The 25,220-nt window shown below is 48.9% G+C and overlaps 1 protein-coding gene across 5 annotated transcripts in view; it reads left to right on the forward strand.

Moving 5' to 3' along the window:
• Positions 1-25,220, forward strand: part of SORCS2 (sortilin related VPS10 domain containing receptor 2) — a 2,087,100-nt gene that overhangs the window by 1,379,677 nt on the left and 682,203 nt on the right. The gene's annotated exons all lie outside the window — the stretch shown is intronic.

Here is a 25,220-nt window from a genome sequence, read left to right on the forward strand (position 1 = left end):
TATATAATAAAGATGAAGAAAACAACCATTTGTGTCTACGTATTCATCTGTAACGTCTTTCAACTATGGCATATTTTTTAAAGCAATATACAGTTGAGGGATATATAGGGCTTGTAGGTTCTCCAAGTACCCAGAGCCAGTAAGTGAGAAGCACCTTCAGTGTTTTTTCACTGTGTACTGGGTATACCGCAAAACATTTGTTAAAATATAAACAGTGAAAAATAGGTATCAAGGAAACCTATGTATTTCCGAAATGGGCACAAGATATGGAGCTTATTCAAATTACTCAAAATGCTGATTTTTGGAGGCCTGTTGAGGATGGAGCCCAGGGCGGGAGCACCCGCCCCTGGGCTGGTCATAGCTTCTGAACCCTGCATTCAGGGGAGGCCTCCCCGGGCTTACTGGACCCCATCTCGCACACTTGGACACACAGCGGACTACAAGACGGGGTCTCCCACCCCAGGGCCCTCCAGAGCCATGGCCCGGGGCCTGGTCTGTGCTTCTGAGTCCAGCCAAGCAGAGGAAGCCTCTTCTGGACTGTGGGACCCCGTCCCAGGCCCCTTGCAACATGGCAGGCAGGAGGACGGAGCCCTGGATAAAGGCTCCCACCCCATGGCCTGCACGGGCCCCAGGGCCTTGTTCAGATCCTCTGAACATGGACAAGCAGGGACAGCATCTACTTTATGACACTGGAGGCTGAGGAAGGGAGCTCAGGGCCCTGGTGGTCTCGCAGACCCATGCCTCCCAGCTCCCTGACCATGTAAATCCCCATCCTGTTCGCTCTGTGCCTTAAAAGCCCTGACCGGGGCCACAGTCTGGTGTTTCCAACCAAGCAGCCCACAGTCACCGAATAGGCCCAACTATGTCCGATCAACGAGAGTCCGGCCTGGACCATCCCTGGCAAGGCCTCCTCGTCTGTGACCTTGGAGACCATTACCCACCACTGCACATTTCGAGGGCCGGTGCATGCAGCCTAGGCCCTGCCCGAGCTCTGATAGTGGGCGCAACCATGAACTCCCTCCCTACTGGAGAAGGTGGGAAAGGGCACCCGGGCTTGCCGCTTCCCCTTTGCCAGTCCCCGCTTATTCTTAGAAGAACAGTAAGCCTTGCATCCGGCCTGTGGACGTTACCTCCTGAACGGCACAATACATCATTGATGGCAGCTCCCATTCAAGACCAGGCTCAAGCATCTGCTGAGGGCTTTTTGGAGCTCTCCTGGGCTTGTGTTCCAGCTTGTCGCCCCAGGGACTGGACCTTCATGCAGGGCTGGTCTCTACTCTTTACCCCAAACCCGGTTGGGGCACAAGAGAGTCCTCCTCGGTCAGCAACGACCCTGCCCTGGCTAGTGAACGTCACCACTATACCGTGGGCTCAGGGTGCTGCCTTGGGTGTGTCTTCCTGGAAGGTGGGCCTGGGCAGCCAAGGAGGGTTAAGCCAAGCCCATTCCACGCCCTTTCCTCACGGGTTTGCACAGGAAGCCCATTTTACATGACTATTAGGACCCCGTAGCGGAAACAAAAGTCATAGTTAGGTCAGCAGGCTGGCCCACTGGCCATCTGGTTGGCCAACCCACCAGGCCATCTGGTCAGCTAGCCCAGATGGCCCGAGTTGACCCAGTGACCAGATGGCCTTAGATGACCCGATCAACCCAGTCCCCGGACCCCAGACTCAGAGCAGTCCACCGACGACAAGAGTTGCTGTGCACTCTGAGGTCAGCTCCAACTATCTGGTCATTCTGCTGAACTTCAAAGGATAGTGAACCTGACCCTACACCTGGCAGCAAAGGGCAGCAGGGGAAGGCCCCCGTGATGGGTGACACTTGGTGGAGGCCTGCAACCCCTCCATGTACCTCCTGCCGGCCTGGCAGCAGAGGGACCCCCGGGGGCAGGTACCCATGGATAGAGAAAAAAAGTTTAGCTCAGAGGATGACTTTCAATAGATAGCCGCAAGGTAGCTGCTCTGCTACTTACAAAACCCTGAACCAGAATGAGGTGGTCTACGAATGTTTTAGCATGAGTTGCCGCAAAAACATGGGATGCGAGTATGGAGGTGACTCCCTTCTGTCTATGCTTCCCATCCCAAAACAAGCAGTTCTACACACAAGAGGCCCGCTATCCAAAGCCAACCGAAGCTCTATGGCACTGTGGTATAGTAGCAATTTAGGGGGGGTTCTGACTTTTATGTGTTCAGTCATAATCCCACAGTTTTTAGCTTTGCCCCATTGTCTTCTCAGCCAAGCACATACAACAAACCCCTGCAGCATCAAGACCCCCCAATAGGGCGGCAGCCCGAGCCATTCCAGTGAGCTAGGGGTTACCCCAACACCTGACCTGGTCAGAGGCGCCAGAAGGGGAGAGCTGGGTTGGTTCCCCAATCCCGCTTGCCCCTGCCGAGAGGAGCCGGAGGTCCACTCACAGCCCTGGTTCCTTCTCATCCAGGCTGCCTACCACAGAAGAAGGGCCTCTTCTCGGTCGCAAACCACCCCAGGGGCTGCACGGCCTTTGGGGATGGTCGTGCTGGCTGAATATGGGTTCCATCTCAGGAGGGTTTTGCGTGCTGCTCTCGGAGGGCTGGGGCCACCACCACTCCCATGCATACAGACCGGGTGGAGGAGCCTGCTCCACGACCCGTCCTTGCCCAAGCACCTCAGATGCCTCAGACTGCTCCACCAGCCAGTGCTCATGATGCGAGGGCTGCGTCCTGTGCTTACGGTGTATTTCCCGTCTGGGAGGTAGACAAGGGTTTTAGGATGGCATCGTCAGTCGTTTGGGCCACTCTGCCATTAATGATATTTCCACAGGTTCACATACAGAAACCTTGTTATGACTAGAAAGTCAAGTTTGATTGTCTTCTCAGCGCTCTGCCAGGACTATTGCCGACCCGGGCGAGGCCGATCTGAGGACCTCAGTAAACCATCCAATCGATAGTAGTGATGGGCGGTGTGTACAAAGGGCAGAGACTTAATCAACGTAAGCTTATGACCCGCACTTACTGGGAATTCCTTGTTCATGGAAATTAATTGCAATCCCTAATCCATATCATAATGGGGGTCAGCGGGTTGCCCACACCTGTCGGCAAAAGGAAGACACATGCTGATCCATTCAGTATAGTGGCGTGCAGCCCTGGCATCACAGACCATGTTATTGCTGGATCTCATGTGGCTAAATGCCAACCACTGGGGGTGGCATAACTAGTTAAAATGGAGGAGTCTCCTTTGTTATTGGAATTAACCAGACAAATCACTCCACTAACTTAGAAATACCATGCACCACTACCCACAGAACCAAGAAAGAGCTATCAGTCTTTCAATGCTTTCCGTGTCTGGGACAGGTGAGGTTTACCATGTTGAGTCATAATAAGCCACAGGCTCCACTATGGGTTTTGCCCTTCCATCAATTTCTTTAAGTTTCAGGTTTGCAACCATACTCCCCACCCAGCATCCAAAAACTTTGGTTTTCCAGAAGCTGCATGGTGGGTCATGGGATTACGCAGCTGGATCACTAGTCAGCATCGTTTATAGTAGGAACTACAACAGTATTTCACCACTAGCGGCACAATACTCCTGCCCCCGGCTGTTCCTCTTAATCATGGCCCAGGTTTTGTTTAGAAAACCAACAAAATAGAACCACAGTCCTATTCCAATATTCCTAGCTAAAGTTTTCAGGCGACCGGAATGCTTTGAACACTCAATTTTTTCACAGTAAACTCTTCGGACCACCAGGACACTCAGTCAAGAGCATCAAAGGGGTGCTGATAATCCACCGGACCTCCAGGAGCCCTGCCTGTGCTTGAGAAAGCAAATGCGCCCTTATCGGAACTTCCGGGGCAGCCCAGCCATCTGGTTGCCCCATTGGATAAAACAGAGTGTGACCAGATGTCCTGGCTCGGGGAACAAAAAGGCTTCCGCTTGTCCTTGGAGGGTACGGGGAACCTGAGCCTCTGGTGTTCAGTGTGATTATTACGATTTTGTGGTGCTAGTAAATGTTTGACATGTAGTATGAAATGTTTTTCAAGTAGTATGATTTACGCACCCTGATCTGAGTACCCCTAAAGGTGGTTTTATGATGATGAGGTTGTCTTGCATATTTTGGTTATGCTAGTGAGATTTTGTTCCACCCAGTGCTCTATGCCCCTAATGTTAGTGATGGTTCTCAGGAGATTCGGGTCAAATATTAGTCTGTACGATGCGGTTGGTGCCGAATGTGATTTTTGCTTCAGGCTGATGCTAAGTACAAGGATCACCAGTGGATACCGGGTGTTCGTTTATGATCTGTTTTACTTTCACAAAATTTGCTTTGTGATGGTTCTGACAGTGGTCCAGTTGGCCCTGTCATATGTAAACAACTCCCTTTGTAAATATCATCTAGTGCCAGGGGCATCATGTATACTTAGATGAAGGGACCAACAAATACCAGCTGAACCACAGAGACTTCCAAGCCCCCATCTTTTTCTGCTTGCGATCTGTGCCTAATCACTTCACCTCCTGGACGGCACATTAGTTCAGCTATCTTCACTCGACGTCTGGAATATGTGTCCCCTCTACGTCCTTTTACTTCTCCTCACCACAGCTTTCCCAGTAACACCCTTCTCTTATCCCCCCACCCTCCTCCTCCTCTTTTTCCCAATATGGCCACCACTCGAGTTAAGGCTGGAATTAACTGCTACAAAATCATTTTTCCTCCTGACCAGACAAAAGCTTCAGTAAAACGATTGAAGCATAACACTATTGAACGTTTCCCTGAATCCCTTTTTGTTGATCAATTCTACAATGGTCGGTTTGGGAGGCTCAAAAACGATCTCATTTTCTTCACTTACAACACCCCCTCTTGGACCACCACCTTATATAATTCCCTTAATCTCACTTCCTCCTCCTCTATCCCTCATGGGAAGCAACTATAAATGTCCCCATCTTCGTGTTTGAACGGCTCCCTTACTATCTTGCTCTATAAAAATGGTACTGTCATGATCCAAGGCCAAGACACCTGGTTCTCTCTCTTTGGCCACCTCTTCCCCTCCCTACTCCCCTCTTCTGCGACCGGGTCGTCCCCTGACTCTCCATCTAGCTCCACCCATTTCTCCCTTTCTCCTCCCCTGACCCCTCCACACTCGAATAGGCTGCACTCCTGAGAAGCACAGGTCGGCCATCAACCCTCCCCCTCTCCTGTGCCTTCCTCTTACATTCCTCCCCTACCTTTGTCACTTCAGCTTTACCTCTAGCTAATTTGCTCCTTGTCCAATCTGCACCGTCCCGGCACTCCAATCGCTTCTCCTGCCACCTATTCCTACCTGCCACCCCCTTTTTTAGTCCACCGCTCTTCCAACCTTCTTCCCCAGTTAACTTTCTTTATGCTCCCCTTATTCCTCCCTCTCCCCCTATTATTTACCCCCCCTCCCGTCGCTATTTACCCCGATTTTTCCACAAACCCATTGCATCTTTCTCCTTCCACCCACACCTTCAGCAATGCTATGCTACCCTCTCTCCCTCCTTGGTAACCCTTTCCATTTCCCTCCCTCGGGCCCAGCAGAACCATTTCCTTTATTCAACTTCCCTTTTCTCCCACCCCCCTCACACAGTCCTCCCCTATCCTTCTAACCCACCGATTTGAGCCGCACCCATCTCCCCCTAAATTTGTCCCTAATTCTTTTCCCTCTTGCAACCCCAACAAAGACAACCCGCTCTGCACCTCTGATACACCAACTCCCGCTCTCAATCGCCACTTATCCCCACCTATGAACCCTAGATCCCAACTCTCCACCTGTCCTCCTCCTGTCCTGTCTTCACCCCCAATTCCATCCCCTCCTGTTTCCATCGAGCCACACAACCTTCCTTGCTCTGCCCTACTCTATCTGGAAATTAACCTAGGCTCTCTCATCCCCTCCATCTCCCAGCTTATGGCTACCATTTCACTTTTGAGCTCCAAGATCTCCACTTTTCCTTACACCGCTACTCCTTTGGAAAATGCTCACCTTCTCACGAGATGCACCTACCCCACCACCCCAGTATAGCCAAGCATAACCAGTCGTTTACAACCATTGTTAATCCACACAAGCCCTTGAACGCCACCCATCCTCAACCTGCTTCTCCGAGTAACCCAACTATCTACACTATTCGGACCATTTCTTCTGTCAGAGCCAAGCATCCACCTAAACCCGCCTGTGCACCCCCATCTAAGTACAATATCCCTATCACTCTTCATAGCCCAGGTGCCCCAGTCAACAAAACAGTCTTGACAGAGCTGCGCTGTCTGCTCCACAACTGCAAGAAAACACAAACTTGAAATCTCCGAAACCATCACCTTTTACAATATTGACATGCTCTTCCTCACAGAGATCTGGTTCAACGACACCTCTCACTCCATGTTTGACCTCCTATTACCCACAGGCTATTCGAGTTTTAGAAATGACAGAACTGAAAAAGTTGGGGGAGGAGTTGCAGTCTTCTTTAGAAACTCCGTTCAACTTAAGGCTTTTCCTATCAGCTCTTTCCGCACTTTTGAATGCCTATCTCTTGAGCTTCAACTACACCACCGCTCACCCCTCAGATTCCATGCCGTTTACCGCCCGCCTGGCAGCGGCCCTGCATTTATGGAGGAAATCCCTGACTTCATCAGCGACCAATACTCACATAGTGACAATCAGACCTTCGTGGGTGACTTCAATATCCACTGGGGCTTACTGCAAGACTCGTCTGCGAATTTGCTGGCCACCTTCCTCTCTGCAAAATGATTTTATCCAACACTGCACAGAATCAACACACTCCAAGGGCTCAATCCTGGACCTTGTTATCTCTAAAGCAGGCATGCTTTCTATCGCTACCCCTATTCATGTAGACTGGTCTGACCACTTCCTCATCCCATTCTCTCTTCACCTTGCACACTCTACAGTCCTTGCAGTGGAAATCAATAACGTCGCTCCACTCCAAAGCAAAAAGAAAAGACCCATTCCCTCAGCACCTTGGTTCATCAAATCCCTCTATGAAGAAAGGAAGCACCTAAGACTCCTGGAGAAACAATGGTGGCAAGCACCCTCCACCGATAATTTGACCACGCTTCGTTCAGCAAGATCCAAGTACCACAAGCACATTTTCCTTGGGAAAGCGTCGCACTTCCAGAACCCTCCTTGATTCAGCCAAAAATAGACCCAAAAAACTATTTGATCTCATTAGGAATACTAACTGCTCTCCCCCAACCTCCAAGCTGGAGGATTCTACAAAGAAAGCAATTGATTTTGCTGTATTCTTTGACGAAAAAGTGAAATCACTGGTGGAGCAGTTTGCTTATCCTATCCCTCCAGAGGAGCGCAAATCACTGGCAGAACCTTGACCCCATCTCTGAAGATGCCCTCCTCAACAATTTCATTCACGAAACAAAGCCCTCCAACCATTCTCTTGACCCCATCCCTTGTGCCATTGCCATTGACTTCTATACCCATTCTCTTCCCTATTGGACCACTCTAGTCAACCTCTCCCTCTGTCAAGGATCCCTTCCTGTCCCCTTCAAAACTGGGCAGGTCACCCCTCTGCTTAAAAAACCCACTGCTGATGCGAATGACCTCAACAACTTCCACCCCATCACTAGCCTATCCTTTCTTGCGAAGATCACAGAAAGATGTGTAGCGAAACAACTCTCTCGTCATATCAAGGACAATGATCTTCTTGACAATTTTCAGTCTGGCTTCATCCAAAACTGCAGCACTGAAACAGCCCTGCTGCAAGTGATTGATGACGCGCTACGGATACTCGATTCAGGAGGGTCTTGTCTTCTAATTCTCCTTGACCTTTCTGCAGCCTTTGACATTGTCAATCACAACACTCTCCTCAACACTCTTCAACAGAGAATGGGCATGGAGGGCACTGTGCTTTAATGGTTTGCTTCCTTCCTCTCTGATAGATCCCAAATGATCAAAATATCAAATAGTCTTTCACCTCCTTCGGCGGTAGGTAAAGGTGTTCCTCAAGGCTCTATACTTGCACCCACACTGTTCAATCTCTATTTAGAACCACTGGGACATCTCCTAAGTAAATCCGGTGTCCACTATCATCTCTACGCAGACGACACTCAAATCTACCTCAAAGTTGCCTCCACTCACGATCTCTCCGTCCTAAGGTCTACTCTGGACTCCATTCAAAACTGGATGTCAACACATCAACTGATTCTGAATCTCTCCAAAACTGAATTCCTCCTCCTCTCCTCCTCACTCTCTCCGTCCCCGGTGCAATCATGGATGGATCAGTTGAATCTACTTAACAATAAACCCATCATTGTTGATAGCGCAAAATCCCTGGGTGTCACACTCGACAAAAAACTCAATCTAATCTCCCACATCAACTCGATTGCAAAGTCTGCTCGATACCAACTGTGCCTTCTTTGGGGAATTTGTCGCTTCTTCCCGGAGCAAGACCTTAAAACTCTTGTCCAATCGCTGGTCCACTCCAGACTGGACTACTGCAATTCTCTTCTCACTGGCCTCCCCAAATCCCACTTGTCCCCCCTTAAAGCTTTTCTCCATTCAGCAGCTCCCTTCATTTATGGGGCCAAAAGAAGCGACCACATCACACCCATGCTATCCACCCTCCACTGGCTTCCCATTGAGGCAAGATCTATCTACAAGACTGCCTGTATCACCCACAAAGCCTTACACTCCTCCTCTCCTTGCTACCTGGTGAATAAACTGAAACTCTCTGAAGGCTCTAGACCATCACGTAATGCCGAAAATTTACTGCTTGAACCTCCCACTTACAAGTAGGAAAGATCGATGGCCCAATCCTTTTCAGGCAACGCGTTGAGAATCTGGACCTCACTTCCGCCTCAGCTCCGGACCACCACCTCCTCCCAGGTCTTCAAAACTGACCTCAAAGTTCTCCTCCTTCAAATACACTTCCAAATGTAATTCACACTGTCTCTATTAGCTGAAGGAAGACCCTCCATTATAGAGAATCCTTTTCTCCATGACTATGGAAGTGCCTTCCCAGTGTGTTCTGCCAGCTATTGCAGTATTATCCTTCTATCTGTGTTTGGTACTCGTTTGTAACATGCACACAATACTTTTCTCTTGTAACACACTGTTTGCTACCTCTTACATTTTGTTTGCTTTAGATACTTGCACAAGTGCCACCATTGCTTACGTAACGTTTGTTCTTTTGCTTGAGTGTCTGCCATTTATTGCAGTATTATACCTCTACTTGTACTTTGTACGCTGTTGTAACCTGCACACATGTCACTTTTTCCTCCTGAAATGCACCGTTTGCTACCTCTTGTCTTTTGTTTGCTCACAATTGTCATTTTTACCTCATCTAACTTAAAGTTTGCTTTTGTAATTTGTTCACTTGTAATGTTCTTCTCATGTATCAGTTCTGCTCCTAGTGTGAAGCGCCCTGACATATTCCGGTAAAGTCTGCGCTATATAAAAATGCATTAAATAAATAAATAAATAAATAAATAAATAAAATAAGAGCCCAAGCTGGGCCTCAGGCATGAGGCTATGAGGGGGGGCCTGAGGGAGCTCTGACACACAGCCAGCAGGCACCTTAACACGCAGGCGAAGCAGGGGAGGCCTCCCCGGACCCGATTGAACCCTGTCCCGGGCTCTTGATAGCAGGCCGGAGGACAGAACCCAGGGCAGGAGTATCTGCCCCATGGCCTGGCGGGGCCTGGGGGCCCAGTTGGAGCTCCTGGACACGGCCACGCAAGATAAGTCACATCGGGCCCGCAGGTGCCAGTCCTAGGTGCTTTGGGTCAAAGCTTCTGATCCCCGCCAAGCAGGAGAAGACTCCCTGGGTCTGATTGACCCTCATCCCAGGACCTCGGCACATCGGAAGCCTGGAACACATATTCCAGGGTCGTAATGCCTGGGGCTCAGCCAGGCCTCAGGCCCGTTCAGAGCTCCAGGACCCGGCCACACAGAGAAGGCCTCCATGGGCCTACGGGATCCTTTTCCCGGGAGCTTAGCTATGCGTTGGGCCCTAGGATAGAGCCCAGCATAGGGGCTCACATCCCAGAGGCCTCGAGGGGAGTCTTCCACAGTATGGCTGGCTGGAGGGCGGTGCCCATGAAGGAGGCACCAACCCGAGAGCCCGCTGGTGGCCCAATCAGGGCTGCTGAGCCTGGCCAAGCAGAGGAAGCCTTTCCGGTCCTGGACAATTGGTAATAACACTTGTGCTCCCCTAGATTTTGGACCATAGCTCAGCCGGCATCTAGGGAAACCTAGTCAACCTGTACATTCTTTAAAGCTAAATACCTAGGCCCTTATTTATGAGGTCTTGCGTCAGTTTAGCGCCGCCGGTGCGTCACTTTTTGTGACGCACCAGCGGCGTAAAATATGCGCCTTATTGCGCCATATTTAAAAAGTGACGCATCTATGTAGATGCGTCACTTTTTAAACCCCTGCGCCACATTATTTCCTGCGTCAGGTATAATGTATGCAGAGGGGCGTTCCACCGCAAAAAGCCTCGTAATAGTGACGCAGTGAAATCTATGAGATTTCACTGCGTCACTTTTAGGATGCTGTTGCGTCAAAATCTTGCGCCTGCCTCACAGCAGGCGTAAGACTGACGCAAGCCCTTTCACATGGGGCTTTCCCCATGTGAAAGGACGCATTGCTGGAGTTGCGTCACTTTTGTGACACACTCCAGCAATGCGTCACTTTTGCGCTTACAGATACGTCAGAAATACTGACGTATCTGTAAGTCCTTGCGACATGTGCGTCATACATTAAATATGACGCATCATTGGTGTCGCAAGGAGTGCGCACTGAGAAGTGACGCATCGCTGTTTTCACGCAGCGATGCATCACTTTTCATAAATGAGGCCCCTAGGGCTATCCAGAGTGGACTGATTTGCGTGGCTGTCACCACGTTTTATTGCCCAGATTCCCTTGCAAACCTTAAACCGTGACAACAAAAATAAATTCCTCACATTTCTGTGATGGAAAGTTCTGAACACTGTAGGGAGCCACAAACTTCCTTTCACCCAGCATTCCCCCAGGTCTCCTGATAAAAATGGTACCTCACTTGTGTGGGTAGACCTAGTGCTCGTGACAGGAAATGGCCCAAAACACAACATGGACGCAGCTCATTTTTAAACCAAAAAGAATGTTTTTTCCAATGAGCCGATCGGCTCATTTCATTTTCACTTTCTTTTTTTAAATTTTTTTTTGGGGAAAACCTTTATTTGCCGAAAAAAGTACACCGCTATTCAGCCATACATCCCGGAGGCCAGGCAGCATTCTATCAATACTCAGAATCGTGCACAAAACATTACACAGGAATAGTCAGGTTTAATTTTCAAAGAAGATATCATGGAACAATAAATAAACCAAATACCAAAAGAAAGGAGAAAAGGAAGAGAAACGAGAAAGGAAAGGAACAAGAAAGAAGAGACTAGGCTGAGGAGAAGCAACGTTTTCTGGGCACGTATCACTGGGAGTGATCGGGGGTACACACCCTATCTTCGAAACAATCCAATGAGTGACAGCATCGCAGATGCGGAGTAACAGAACAAGATAACAAGTATGGAACCACTGGAAGGGGGACTCTACGGAGACAGACGGGCTTCGGGCGTTGCCGCCTCAGGGGGAACACAGATGTCTCCTCGATACGAGTTCCACGCTCCCCACACAGACCCCCACATCCTGGGCTTGCCCTGGGCCACATACACAGTTTTCTCGCGGAGCATACACCAATCCATGTTGGTTTGCCACAGTCCGATCGTGGGGGGAGCAGGCGCTCCCCACCTCTGGGCAATGTCTCTCTTGGCTATCATGTTGCCCAGGGTGACCCAGCGGGTTTGGGCAACATTGTAATCATTCGGGCCCCAGATGTTGAGAAGACCGCGTCGGGCCTCCGCAGGCAAGGTCACACCAGTCACATCTCTCATCACCTCATGCACCCGATTCCAAAATCGAGCCACCCCAGGACATTCCCAAATCATGTGCATGAAAGTCGCAAGCATGCCACATCCTCTCCGGCACATTCCATCCTGTGAAAGCCCCATGTGTATGAGCCTAGAGCCCGTGACATAGACCCTGTGGAGAATCTTCAGTTGAACGAGTCGAAGCCTTGCCGAGATGGCCACCTCCCTAGGGGAAGAAACCGCTGACTGCCACTCTTCATCATCCACCTCAATCCCATCATTCACCCAAAGCTCTCTCAGTTTCATCAGCAAGTCAGTCCGCACATTGATAAGTTTCTTATAAGTCAGGGAGATGGCACTATCTGGCATGTGTCCGTCCAGCACTCTATCCTCCAGTGGAGACGATTCAGGTACTGCCTCCCCCACCGTTATACAGGACGAGAGAGCGTGGCGGAGTTGAGCATACCGGAAGTATTCCGACGCGCCCAGTTGGAATTCGGCCTGTAGTGCCTCAAAGGACTTAACCTCCCCTCTAGCCATGACATCTCCCACCTTCGATATCCCAATAACATCCCACCTGTCAAATCCTTTGGTATGCCACAGTTTCCCTAACAGGTCGGAGTCATATAGCGGAGTGGCCATGGTGAGCCTGCCCTGCCAGCCCAGAGTTCTGGTAACCGCCCTCCACAGCCGTACTGCCGTCTTGGTGGGCCCCGTCAACTTCCGATCCAGAGACCTCGAATACAACGCCCTATAATAGTTCCCATCATTCATAAGCCACCGGTCCATGGCATAGCCAGGACCGACTGCCGGGCCATAGAGGCCGTGATTGACCGCTGCAAGCTGGGACGCCCAATAGTAACGGCGCATGTCGGGTAAGGCGATGCCGCCATCGTACCACGGTATGGTCAATTTCGTCAGGGAAATCCGTGGCCTACCATCCCACAGCAGGGTACGCTGCAAGTTCTCAATCTCCCCAAAGTATTTAGCGGGCACCGGATCCTGAGTGTTCTGCAGCGCGTAGAGGAACCGCGGCAAAGACATCATTTTAAACAATGCCGCCCGGCCCAGTAAGGAAATCGGTAACTTCTTCCAACCCTCCACATCTCGACGCAGCCTCACCAAAGGAGGAAGCAAATTGTGTGTGTAACGTGCCCGGGGATCCTTCGATACATAGATACCCAGATACTTGAAGCCCTGTTGGGCAACTTGTATTGTACAGCCGCGGGGAAGGCGCGGAGTGTCACCACACAACGTGTAGAGAGAGGATTTGAACCAATTAATAACCAGGCCCGAGTAGCCACCAAAAGTGCCCAGCAGGTCAAACACCACTATAAGGGAACGGCATGGGGAGGTGAGATACAAGAGGATGTCGTCGGCATATAGCGACACCCGATCCTCGAATCCCGGTGACCACGTAATCCCTGCGACGTCCGGATGAACCCGGATCCACGCCGCCAACGGTTCAAGCGCCAACGCGAATAGGAGAGGTGACAGTGGGCACCCCTGTCTGGTGCCTCTGCGTAACGCGAAGGAAGCAGACACTCGGCCATTCACAGTCACATTAGCTAACGGAGCTGAGTAGAGGAGCCGGACCCAGCCGATGTAATCGGGCCCGAACCCAAACTTGGCAAGCACGGCCCACAGGTAGTTCCACTCCAGAGAGTCGAAAGCCATGGTGGCGTCGAGCGAAGCGAGCACCGTCGGTTCAGTAAGCAGCTGCGCCCGCGCCATGACCGCGTGGAGCCTGCGAAGATTGAGGGCCGTGTTGCAGTGCGGTATGAATCCGGATTGGTCCGGATGAACCAGATCCGAAATCACCCCCACCAGACGATTAGCTAGTAGTTTCGCCAGAATTTTGGGCTCGGCGTTAAGCAAGGAGATGGGCCTGTAGGAGCGGCATAGATCACGCGGCTTCCCCTCCTTGTGTATGACCACTATGGTGGCAAGTCGTTGGTCAAGCGGGAGTTCACCAACCTCGCGGGCTTCAAGGAACATGTCTAGTAGGGGCGCGGCCACTGTATCGGCCTTAAGCTTGTACAATTCCACAGGAACGCCGTTGGGCCCCGGCGCCTTGCCGGAGCGCAACGACCGGATCGCCAGCGCCACCTCATCGACCGCAATATCCCAGTCCATGTCGTCCCGCTCGACATCCGATAAACAGGGAAGCTCGATGCCCTCCAAAAAGGAGGTCGAAGCAGATTCCGGCAGGACTGCCACTGACGTATAAACCGCCTCAAAATATTCCGCAAACGACCCAGCAATAGCGGCCGGGTCCGTCACGACCAGGTCGTCCTCGCCCAGTATCTCTGGAACCACTCGAGAGGCAAGTTCTCTCCTGTCCAGCCACACCAGAAGTTTGCCGGCCTTATCCCCAGAGTCATATATCCTGCCTTGCTGTTCCCTGCTCACCGCCTTCGCCGCGTCAGTGGCAATGGCCCTAAGTTCCGCTTGTTTCAGGGAAAGAGCATGGAGCAGGTCCGGAGTCGGCCCCAAGGCCAACTGGGAATTCAAATCAAGAACATCAGACTCCAACCGTACCAAGTCCTCATCACGTCGCCTACGCGCTTCCGCAATCAAGGAGAAGGCCTCGCCGCGGAGCACGGTTTTAAAGGCCTCCCAAAGGGAGACGGCCGAGTCAACAGAGCCGGAGTTCTCGACGAAGTACCTCTCTATAGACTTCGCCAGGAGGTCCCGTGTCTTAGGATTACGAAAGTACCACGGATTGATAGGGGCAACCCTCGATGTCGCGATAATGTGAAAGTCAAACGATACCCAAACCGGGGAGTGATCCGAGATGCCCCTGGCCAGCAGGCGAGCAGTGGAGACCGACTGTGCCTGGGCTGCAGGGGATAGGACATAGTCGATACGGGAGAGGCTACCGTGGGCACCCGAGTGGAAAGTATACTGACGCAGGGCTGGGTGCAATAGGCGCCAGAAATCAATCAGCCCCATGGAGCCAATAAAGTCCGGGAGCCAAGACTGCGAAGTACGTAGGTCTCTGGATGGGAAGCGATCTAGGTCCCCTGATACCACTGAGTTAAAGTCACCCCCCAGGATCAACAAGCCATCAGGGAGATTCAAAATGGCACTACCCAGGTCCTGAAAAGTAGTCGTCTGCAGCCCCGGGGGGATGTAGACCGAAACCAAAACCAGGGTGCCCCCCTCCCATCTACCCACCACCGCCACATATCGGCCTCTCTCGTCAACAAGGGTAGACTCCACCTCCAGCGGAAGGGACATGCGCACCATGATACCCACCCCCCTGGAGCCCGTGGAGAACCCCGAATGAGCCACCATCTTAAACCCTCTCCTGTTCAATGCCTTACACGTATTTCCTACAAGATGGGTTTCCTGCAGGAGAACAACATCTGGAGAACAACGTTTAAGCATTTGTAACACAACACCCCGTTTTATTCGATCCCCCAACCCGTTCACGTTCCAACTCAGCAAGTTCAGCGATTTACCCCCCATCATCAAGGACGCTCCACCACATCAACCCCACCCGGAATGGTGCTCGCAAAGCAAATACATCAGAACAGTGAGACCCCAGCCAGAACAAAGGAAGAAAGAATAGAGAGAATAGAAAAAACACACCCCAACTACCCCCCACCCTGCACCCCTGCATTAGACTAATAGCCACCCCAACTAGCAGTGTGCCTGTCGCCCCTTAAACTAACCTACAAGAAGCCCCTTAGAGGAGAAAGGAGGCATCCTATCCCCCCCGTCACCCTCCATATGACTAACAGAGATATCAGAAGCAAATGCAGCAGTTTCTAGAGTCGGCGCCACTCGCAGCAACCCCCCCCAGAGAAAGTCAGAAGTCCATTCGTTCATTCCTGGGAACCTGGCCCTCCAGTAGCCTCCTCCGTCTGATCACCCGGGTCGGTCCGTTGTTGGGACAGGGTATCCAGCCAGTCCCCTGCCGCATCCGGAAGGTCGAAAAACAAAGTTCGATGACCGTGTTCAATTCGAAGTTTAGCAGGATAGAGCATAGAGTAGCGCATCCCCAACTCTCTAAGTCTCCTCTTTACCCCAGCGAAACTCTGGCGACGTTTCTGAACTGCTTGAGTAAAGTCAGGAAAAAAGTTTACGTCCGAGTTCTGAAAGCGCAGCGGGCCAGCGGTCCTCGATGCCTGTAAAATGGCGTCACGGTCCCTATAATTGAACAGTCTCGCAATGATGGGGCGAGGGGAAGCGCCCATCTTCGGTGGGCCGCCCGGTATTCTGTGGGCCCTTTCAACCGAAAAAAACTTGCTCAATCCACCCGGTGCTAGATTCTTGACCACTAGTTCTTCAACAAAGAGTTCAGCTGATTCCTCCTCGGCTTTCTCCGGCACTCCAGTGATGCGAACGTTCTGGCGTCGCGCCCGGCCCTCAAACTCATCCAGCCGGCGTGCCAGCAGCCCGTTAGCCACTTTCAGGTCGCGGACCTCGGTCTGCACATCAGACATATCATTGACCAAGCTCGATGTTTTAAGGTCCAGCGACTTCACCCGATCGTTCGTCTTACCAAGATCAGCTCTGATAAGATTCAGTTCAATTTTTAGGGTGTCCACCTTGCCGGACAGCGCTTCGTGGAGAGTGTGCATCTCAGTCTTCACCCCAGCAATCGCACCCATCACATCCCGAAGCGTGAAGTCAGGATCCTCGGGGGACTCGTCCCTTAACGGGTCCTTAGAGCGGCCCGCCAATCCCGGCGATCCCTTAGCATGGGAGAACCGTTCCGGAATAGTAGATTGGGACTGATTCGGCTTCCTACGAACTCTCGGAGGCTTGCCTTTGTCCGAGTCCCCCTTGCCCGCCATGTTGGCAAACCCGGGCAAAGTAGTCCAGAGGGGTGAAGAAAACGTCAGGCGCGCCAACAGTAGGCACGATGAGACACCGAAGGCCACCAAAGGAGGTTACAGCTTAGAGCGTAGAATCCAGTCACACCAGCCGGGTCAAGGAAGCCTAGGCAGACCGTCCCGTGGAGAGCCACCACTCGTATACCTCGACGTCTGCCAGTGACGCAGGCGGGCCACCAGAGTCACGACGAGCTAACTCGGTCCAGGAATGTCGGATTTTCGTTCTGGAAATGGGCGCCGCATCAGCCCCGGCTCAACAATTGATACCCACAACCGTGGGACAGGATGGGTGGCAGGATCTTTGCGGAGGATCGGGAGGTCTTCGGAGCTCCGAGCTCTCGTGGCCATCTTGGTTGCCCGCGAAGCTCCTCCCTTCATTTTCACTTTCAATGTAATGACATCAGCACGTCATGGGAGCCAATCGACATTACACTAAGAAAAAAAAAAATACCTCGGGCGGCAGGGGAAGTTCTTCCCCTGCTCCGGAGGCCGAAAGATAACAAAATAAATCCCTCTGCTGGAAACAACAGAGGGATTTCCTGGACGTGTGCAGGAGGCGGAACGGATCCGTCCTCACAGAATAAGTACTGATAAATAAAGAATATTGCAGCCCAATTCAGGCCTCATTATTTTTGTGATAACACCAAGTTATTGTGTTTAATTCAGTGTGCTTTATTATATTTAATTTGATTCATGGTATGTTTCTTTGATTGCTTTCTATGTAACTCTGTGGACTATATTCACTGATGCAATTTTCTTTCTTCGGAATGGTGTCAGAGCTACATGAGGAAGAAGTAAACATATATCTCCCTTCTCACTATGCTTATGTACTCAGTTATGTATTTTACCTACTGATTAGTTCGAACTGCACATTGAGTTGTATCTATGCAAAGCTGTCATGGTAAAGTCTAACTTTAATTTACAGTTTAAAAAATCACGTGTGACTGATGTTTTCCCCAAAAAGAGAAGGCATGCTCTATGGCTTTTCAAGTGTCATCATTTATTTTTATGATGGCATTTCTTTTATTTCTTAAAGATGTATTTTTTTATTTTTTTATTATTAGTGCTTTAAATACACAACATGGTAGCACTGCGCCAGCAGCTTGTACCACAGTGTTGGCAATCATAACTGCAAGCCTTGGAAAAGCAGAATCATTCATGAGGTATGACAGGAATACTGGACAGTTGCTTTCTGGGCGAATTCTAGCAATAGCAGTGAGGGAGGGAATAAACAAGAAAGTGAACAAGGGCAGGCAAATCTGAACAATTGCATTTAGGAAGACAGGCAGGAAATTGAGCGTCATAACAGCATTTATCATATTTAGGAAGCGAATGGTAAGGAGGCGTTACCGCTGGTTATCATACTGAAGAGATTTGGGAGGTTGGCAGTGGTGCAGGGTACAGCAATGCCAGAACACAAAAAGTGGGAAGAGCCCCATTTAAGGAAGGAGGGAGTCTTCCTCAGTAGCTGCCTGCAAGTAAAATAACAGGTTGTCCTATTTGGGAGAAATGGCGGGAAACATCCTTTACGACGCAACTTTTACCGCGCAGTGCCTTTACAACGCAGGTTTTTCAACGCAAGTCATTACAACGAATTGCTCTGGGGGGGCGCTGGAGGATAGGTAATAGTTTAAATTACTATCCAACACCTTCCCTACTATCCATGGGGTCTGGAGTTGGAATAGTAAATTAAACTATTCACTATCCAGCACCCCCCAATGCAAGTCGTTGTAACGACTTGCGTTGAAAAACCTGCGTTGTAAAGGCATGCGTGGGAAAAGCATGCGTTGTAACAACGTACATCCGAAATGGTGGTCCTTTCTATTTGAGGCACAAGTGATAAAATGGGCTACAAAAATGTGGTCTAACAGTCATGCATTGATGAATAGCAAAACACTATCTCTAATCTATGGTACACATAAAAACATTTACTTATGTATGTGATCAAGTGGTACAAATCATATTTAAGTATGAAGACACTTAATTTCGCTGCACTTTCTATTTGATTTCCAAAGCTTCGCACAATGAAACTCTGTACTAAACCTCAACCAGGGTTAAAGGTTTTCTAAACATAAGCCCCCAATCGACACGATATTAATGCCTATTGCTGATGGACTTGTACCCCCTCCCCCCCCTAAGATATTTGTAATAAATAACACTTGCAGAGTTCTCAGTCAAGTAGTAGCTTCAGAGCTTATAATATTCTCAGAGTTAACAACCCGAAAATCTTTAAAGTGTTATGTCACCATGTACTGAATCATTATAGTGATTTCACACACTTGAGTCTTCTGACACTCCAAGCTGGCCTCTGATTGGATAAGATGGCATCAATGTTTCAAGTACATACTTAACATCAGTTCTCTCCAAAGTACGATTTCTGCACTTAGACAAATTTCTAGCAATATCATGCTCAACTCAGATATCCAGAGAAGCACCTGCAGCTGGCTTCATCTGGCTAATCGAGATATAGAACACTGACCTTACTTTCTCTCCAGTTGTTTGCATTTCATAAACGCACTTGGCTCCAAAGTCATGGATGGCCTTAAGCATACTCTTTGTGCTGCTCTCAAACCTTGGGTGTCCCTTGATCCTTCAGTTGTGTATTTCAATCAACTCTCACTGTAGTTTGGGTATATTTCCTTTTAATACTATGGCTGAGTTTTGGCTGCTCCAGGGTCAAGAATATTGACAAGATGCATATTGAAGTTTCATGGAAGATCTTCTAACAGGGATGTGCAGGGCAGTCTGACCTGCATGTAATTGCACATTTGTAAAGCATAAACATACCACCCCCTAAGGGTATCAAGAAGCTGGGGCCCATCGGGGAGATTAACTGAGCAATTGCCCTGTGTCACATGGTGCCGAGCTGAGCTGCCGCTGCGGATTGAACCGTGAGCCCCATGCTTCCGAGTCGGACACTGCACCACACATCTCCCATGTGGATGAGTCTGACAATTGGTTGGAAGGTCTTGCATGAATGTCCAAAAGGTTATGCCCAATGTGCTCCTCAACTCCTTCATGAGCATCCAAGTATAAACAGGAGGGGGAACATCCAGCTTTTTAATGCCTTCCTGTAGGCCAGATGATATGTCCATTTCCTTAATGCATGTGTCAAGAGGTCAAAGCTTGGTCTTCAATTGAAAGTGGTGTCATCCAGCCAACATTTCTTGGTCCAGGGGATGAAAAGAAGTAAATCCATTTATTGATTGTGGGTCTTCCTTGGTAAGTCAGTTCTAGGTTTGTGTGACAGGATTAGGGGGCTTATGCCATTGATTGCTCTAGATCAGGGTTCTCCAAAGTGTGTCCTGAAAGGCTGGATCTGTGCCAGACTTTTAGCCTATTCCCATTTAATGAAATGTACTTATCTTAAAAATCTGGCACGCATCCGGCCCTCCGGGACTGGAATCCTACTCTAGATGCACTGCATTATGCTTTGAATGAGATCCAACTGGCTACTGCAAGCTCGTGGAGTGCTTGTAAGGCAAGTTAAGGGTCACCTGATCACCATGTTCTTGGTTTGTTGTGTCCAGGAGAGTGGGAAAGGGAATGTTGTAATATGGCTGTTGCTGGCATAATTTAGATGGAAGCGTGTGAGAGTAGGCCGGACCTTTTCCTGCTGTAGAACAAGGGATTGTCAGTCTGTGGTAGGGATAGGAGAAATACCAGGTGAATACCATGTATTTTGCTAGACTGAAAAACAGGGGATATCTTCTTGACACTACAGGTGGTGAAAAGGTTTCACTGCTGTAGACTTGATACTTCTTAAAGAAGTAGGGGTCCAGGGCCATCTTACCAGACTCTTGCAGTGCTTGCATTCTAGGTGGGTGAACCAGCATCAGCTTCTTGAATGGAAATGCAGCATGATGCTTTGAATATTGATGGATTGTCCGCCATTTTAGATTTTATAGAAATTGAATTTGACCCATCTAGGTTGACATTATGAATTTCCTCACATTTAGCATGCTCGTTTGTGCCTTTGCCAGTGGGACAAAATAGGTAAACATTTATGAGGAATGAAGCTGCATGCTGCCTGGTAGGAATAAAACACACAGTTCTGTTGTCCTTTGTGAAGTTCAAGAAACCAATAGTTGCGAGGCGCTTTATCAAGGCAATATTGAAGTGACCATTGTTACCAGTGACAATACTTTCCTGTCATTCTCAGCTGGATAATGAAGTAAGATATGGTCAGCAGGTTTCAAGACATCCTTGATGTTAATCTTGAGGAATCTGTCATAAATCTGCCTCTTATATGACCTTAGTCCAGCTCTGTGCATGGCACACCATTCATCTGTCATTTTGAGCTACTTTGTGCTCTATAACATGACCTCTATTTCAATTTAGAGGTGCAGTTTTTTAAAACCACCTTCATCAGTGACTGTCTGAGAGATGGTGTTAATTTCAGTTATGACCTTCAGCTGGCAGTGGTTTTCTGCATTTGCATCATTACTGCCTATTAGAACATTGGAATGTTGGGAGCTCCATTGCAGAGAATGGAGTGCTCCCTGCTTCTACGGGCCGGTAAAAGCCCGCAGAGCAACATCCCAATGTTCTACAAAGGCTTCTCGAAGTTCGAGGGGATATATATCCCCTCGAGCTTCGAGAACCCTTTCTTTAATTTGTTAGAACATTCCACCCTCTATTGGCAGAATGTTCTAATAGCCTTATAGCCTTTCGTATCAGGGCTATACGGCTATTAAAGTCCCGCTGTTTCGTTAAAGTCCCTCGCCTTCGGCTCGGGCCTTTAACGATTCAGCGGGTCTTTAATAGCCGGTATAGCCCGCTACGGAGGGCTATAAGGATATATTGTATTCCCTTCCATGGGCAGTGCCTATTTACAAGTGGCAGTGAGACTGAAATGTGGCTTCTGCTGCCAATGGTATTCAGAGGTGTTTTTCAGTCTCAGCCCTAATTTACAACAGGAGGTGGATCGTGATGTTATTTATTTTTATTTTTTGCAAGGTTTTTTTTGTGCAAACTCGACCCAAAGGTATCAGAGTGCTTAACATGAGCACCAGTTGCATTAAATATGGAGACATTCATTTTTAGGCACAGGAGATTACATGATTTGCCCAGAGTCACAGAATGTTTGAGCCTCCCGCCAGAGTCATCACCCTTAGCGTAATGAAGCCTAATGTTTCCAACAGTTCTTTGGATTCTGGATGAGATAACAGATCCAGGAAGGACCAGTATTGTTTCCATCATACTGGCATTAACGTTCCCCTCCCTCGCCCCCAATGCTGATAAAGTTGATAAGGTGTCAGTCAAAACTTGCTTCAGATCCTTAGATTAAAATGTGTACTTAAGTTGCGGGAAACGTTGACATCTCTTTCTGGTTTCACAATCAATAAATATCTGGCTAGTTTAGAGATAGCTTTGTTGCCAATATGATACGCTTTTTTCATTTGAATTAAGCCTGAAGTGTGATCCATCAGGGGCTGCCTTAGGCATGTGCAAGCTGTGCACCTGCACAGGGCCACAAAACCCCAGGGGCCACCACGCCAATATATATCCTTAATATAATAATCCTCTGAGGATGGATAGGATACATATTTGTGTGCTGGCCCCTGGCAGGGATTTGACGGCCTCCGGCTCTGTACCACTTCCAAACACCCTGAATCCCCCCTCTTCACTGGCCTTCGCACTCAACCCCGCCCGGACACCCTCTTCCGGGCCCCCTACCTACACTCTCTGCCCAGGGCCGCCATGAGCCTTGAGCCGCCACTTGATCCATGTCCAGAAACAATTGTTTATCGGAAATAAGTCTGTTCAAAAGCATCTACCACACAGTAAAGCTACAATGCTCATCAGCCAAGTTCTTTTTACGGACAGAAGTTTGAGGAAGAAGAGTCCAACATTCCTGCTCTTCTCATAAATGGATGTGGGAGGGAGAGGACTCCAACATTCCTGCTCTTTCCATTGCTAGATGCGGGAGGCGGAGGACTCCATTATTCCTGCTCTTTCCATTGGAAGATGTGGGAGGAGGCGGATTTCAGCATTCCTGCTCTTTCCATTGGTAAATGTGGGAGGCGGAGGACTTCAGCATTCCTGCTCTTTCCATTGGTAAATGTGGGAGACGGAGGACTTCAGTATTCCTGCTCTTTCCATTGGTAGATGTGGGAGACGGAGGACTTCAGCATTCCTGCTCTTTCCATTGGTAGATGTGGGAGGCGGCGGACTTCAGCATTCTTGCTCTTTCCATTGGTAAATGTGGGAGGCGGAGGACTTCAGCATTCCTGCTCTTTCCATTGGTAGATGTGGGAGGCGGAGGACTTCAGCATTCCGGCACTTTCCATTGGTAAATGTGGGAGATGGAGGACTTCAGCATTCCTGCTCTTTCCATTGGTAAATGTGGGAGACGGAGGACCTCAGCATTCCTGCTCTTTCCATTGGTAAATGTGGGAGACGGAGGACCTCAGCATTCCTGCTCTTTCCATTGGTAGATGTGGGAGGCGGAGGACTTCAGCATTTCTGCTTTTTCCATTGGAAGATGTGGAGGGCGGAGGACTTCAGCATTCCTGCTTTTTCCGATGGTACATGTGGGAGGCGGAGGACTGCAACATTCCTGCTCTTTCCATTGGTAGATGTGAGAGGCGGAGGACTTCAACATTCCTGCTCTTTCCATTGGTAGATGTGGGAGGCGGAAGACTTCAACATTCCTGCTCTTTCCATTGGTAGATGTGGTAGGCGGAGGACTTCAACATTCCTGCTCTTTCCATCGGTTGATGTGGGAGGGGGAGGACTTCAACATTCATGCTCTTTCCATTGGTAGATGTGGGAGGCGGAGGACTTCAGCATTCCTGCTCTTTCCATCGGTTGATGTGGGAGTGGGAGGACTTCAACATTCATACTCTTTCCATTGGTACATGTGGGAGGGGGAGGCATTCAGCATCTCTGCTCTTTTAAGGATAAATATTAATTACTCTAGAGTAATCCGAGTAATTTCTGTAATTACGTATTACGTTTGTGATGTAAAATATCCAAAATTACTCAATTACATCAATATGAGTAATGAAGAGTAATTTGGATTACTGGATTCTCCTGGCCTCCTGCCTGAACCACAATATAATGTTCTCATTATGTCAAAACGTAATAAAAATTATTTATTAAAAAAAGAGTAATTTGGATCAGAAATTCTACTGCAGAAGCACAGGAACAATGAAGTAAGAGAGAGCGCTAAGAAAATATTCCTAAATGATGTACCCTTCACGGTATACACCTGTTACAACGCATTCGTTACTCCGCACTACCATTACAACGCGACTTTTACAACGCATACCATTACAACGCATTGCGCTGGGGGGCGCTCTAGGATAGGGAATAAGTATAATTTACTATCCAACACCTTCCCTAGGGTCCACGGGGACTGGAGTTAGAATAGTAAATTATACTTACCACTATCCAGCACCTCAAAGCGCTATGCGTTGTAATGGTATGCGTTGTAATGGTCGCGTTGTAACGGTAGGTAGTTGTAATAGTATGCGTTGTAACATGGTACATCCACGCTTCACACGTAAAAAGGCATAGCTACAAGTAATTAATACAAGTGGGGTAATTACAGTTACTTTTGCTAAAGAGAATTATGCCCTTTATGCCCACCCCTTGTAAATGTTCCATGGACATTCTCCATGGGTAGAACTGAAGGAGTTGAGTGTAGCAGGTTTAAAATCCAATTGGCCAGGTCTGGTATGGATAGAGGTAGAAGGGTGGAATTTACACATTTCTGTCCGTGGCCAATGGTCATCATTAAGTGATCTACCTCTGGGTGCTTTTCTGAGCTTCCTGGTTCAGGGACAGACTGAGGGCCTCAGGTTCTTTTATTCCTGCGTCAGATAAGGCAGGTTTTTTTATGACTGTGTCAAATCCACTTGACATGAGGGGAAGCAGAGGACATTATCAGCACAAGAGCTAAATGTTCTCTTTTATCAAGCTGAGAGCATTACATCTCTCGCTTCTTTAGCTCACCCATCTTGGCAGACTTATCGACAACGTCCTCGGATAAGAGAGCCTGCTACATTCGCATACACTGTGGGGGGCCGCGGAAGGAAGCACAGTACGTCAAACAGCATATACCACATTCTAACCAACCAGTCTCATATGTACACAATGCTATCATTTTCCTTGAGAACCAGTGCAGGATTAAACCCTGTGGAGGTCTCTAGGCAGTCATAATTTCAGGGCCCCCTTGCAAATTGTCTCCTAATACTCAATGCACTGGACTTTTTGCAAACTGACGGCACCCAGAAGATGAGCTATTAAGAGATAAACTGTTATGTGAATCTGATGTCTCTGTTTTATGTACTTTAAGTTGTTAATGGGTACGTTACATTAACCAATATTTTCTCTATAGAGCTCTAATGCAAAGTTTTAGTTTCTATGAGATGATTCGTTTTTTACTCTTTTAGAAATAATACATAAGAAAGCTTGATTGTAATTTTCTTTCAAGATCAAATGAATATTTTTTTGATCCGTTGTCGATGGGTCCCTCAAAGGAGTGGGCCCATAGGCTGGTGCCTACTTTGCCTAT

Source organism: Lissotriton vulgaris, chromosome 3_2 (genome assembly GCF_964263255.1).
Source record: "Lissotriton vulgaris chromosome 3_2, aLisVul1.2, whole genome shotgun sequence".
Lineage (NCBI taxonomy): Eukaryota > Metazoa > Chordata > Amphibia > Caudata > Salamandridae > Lissotriton > Lissotriton vulgaris.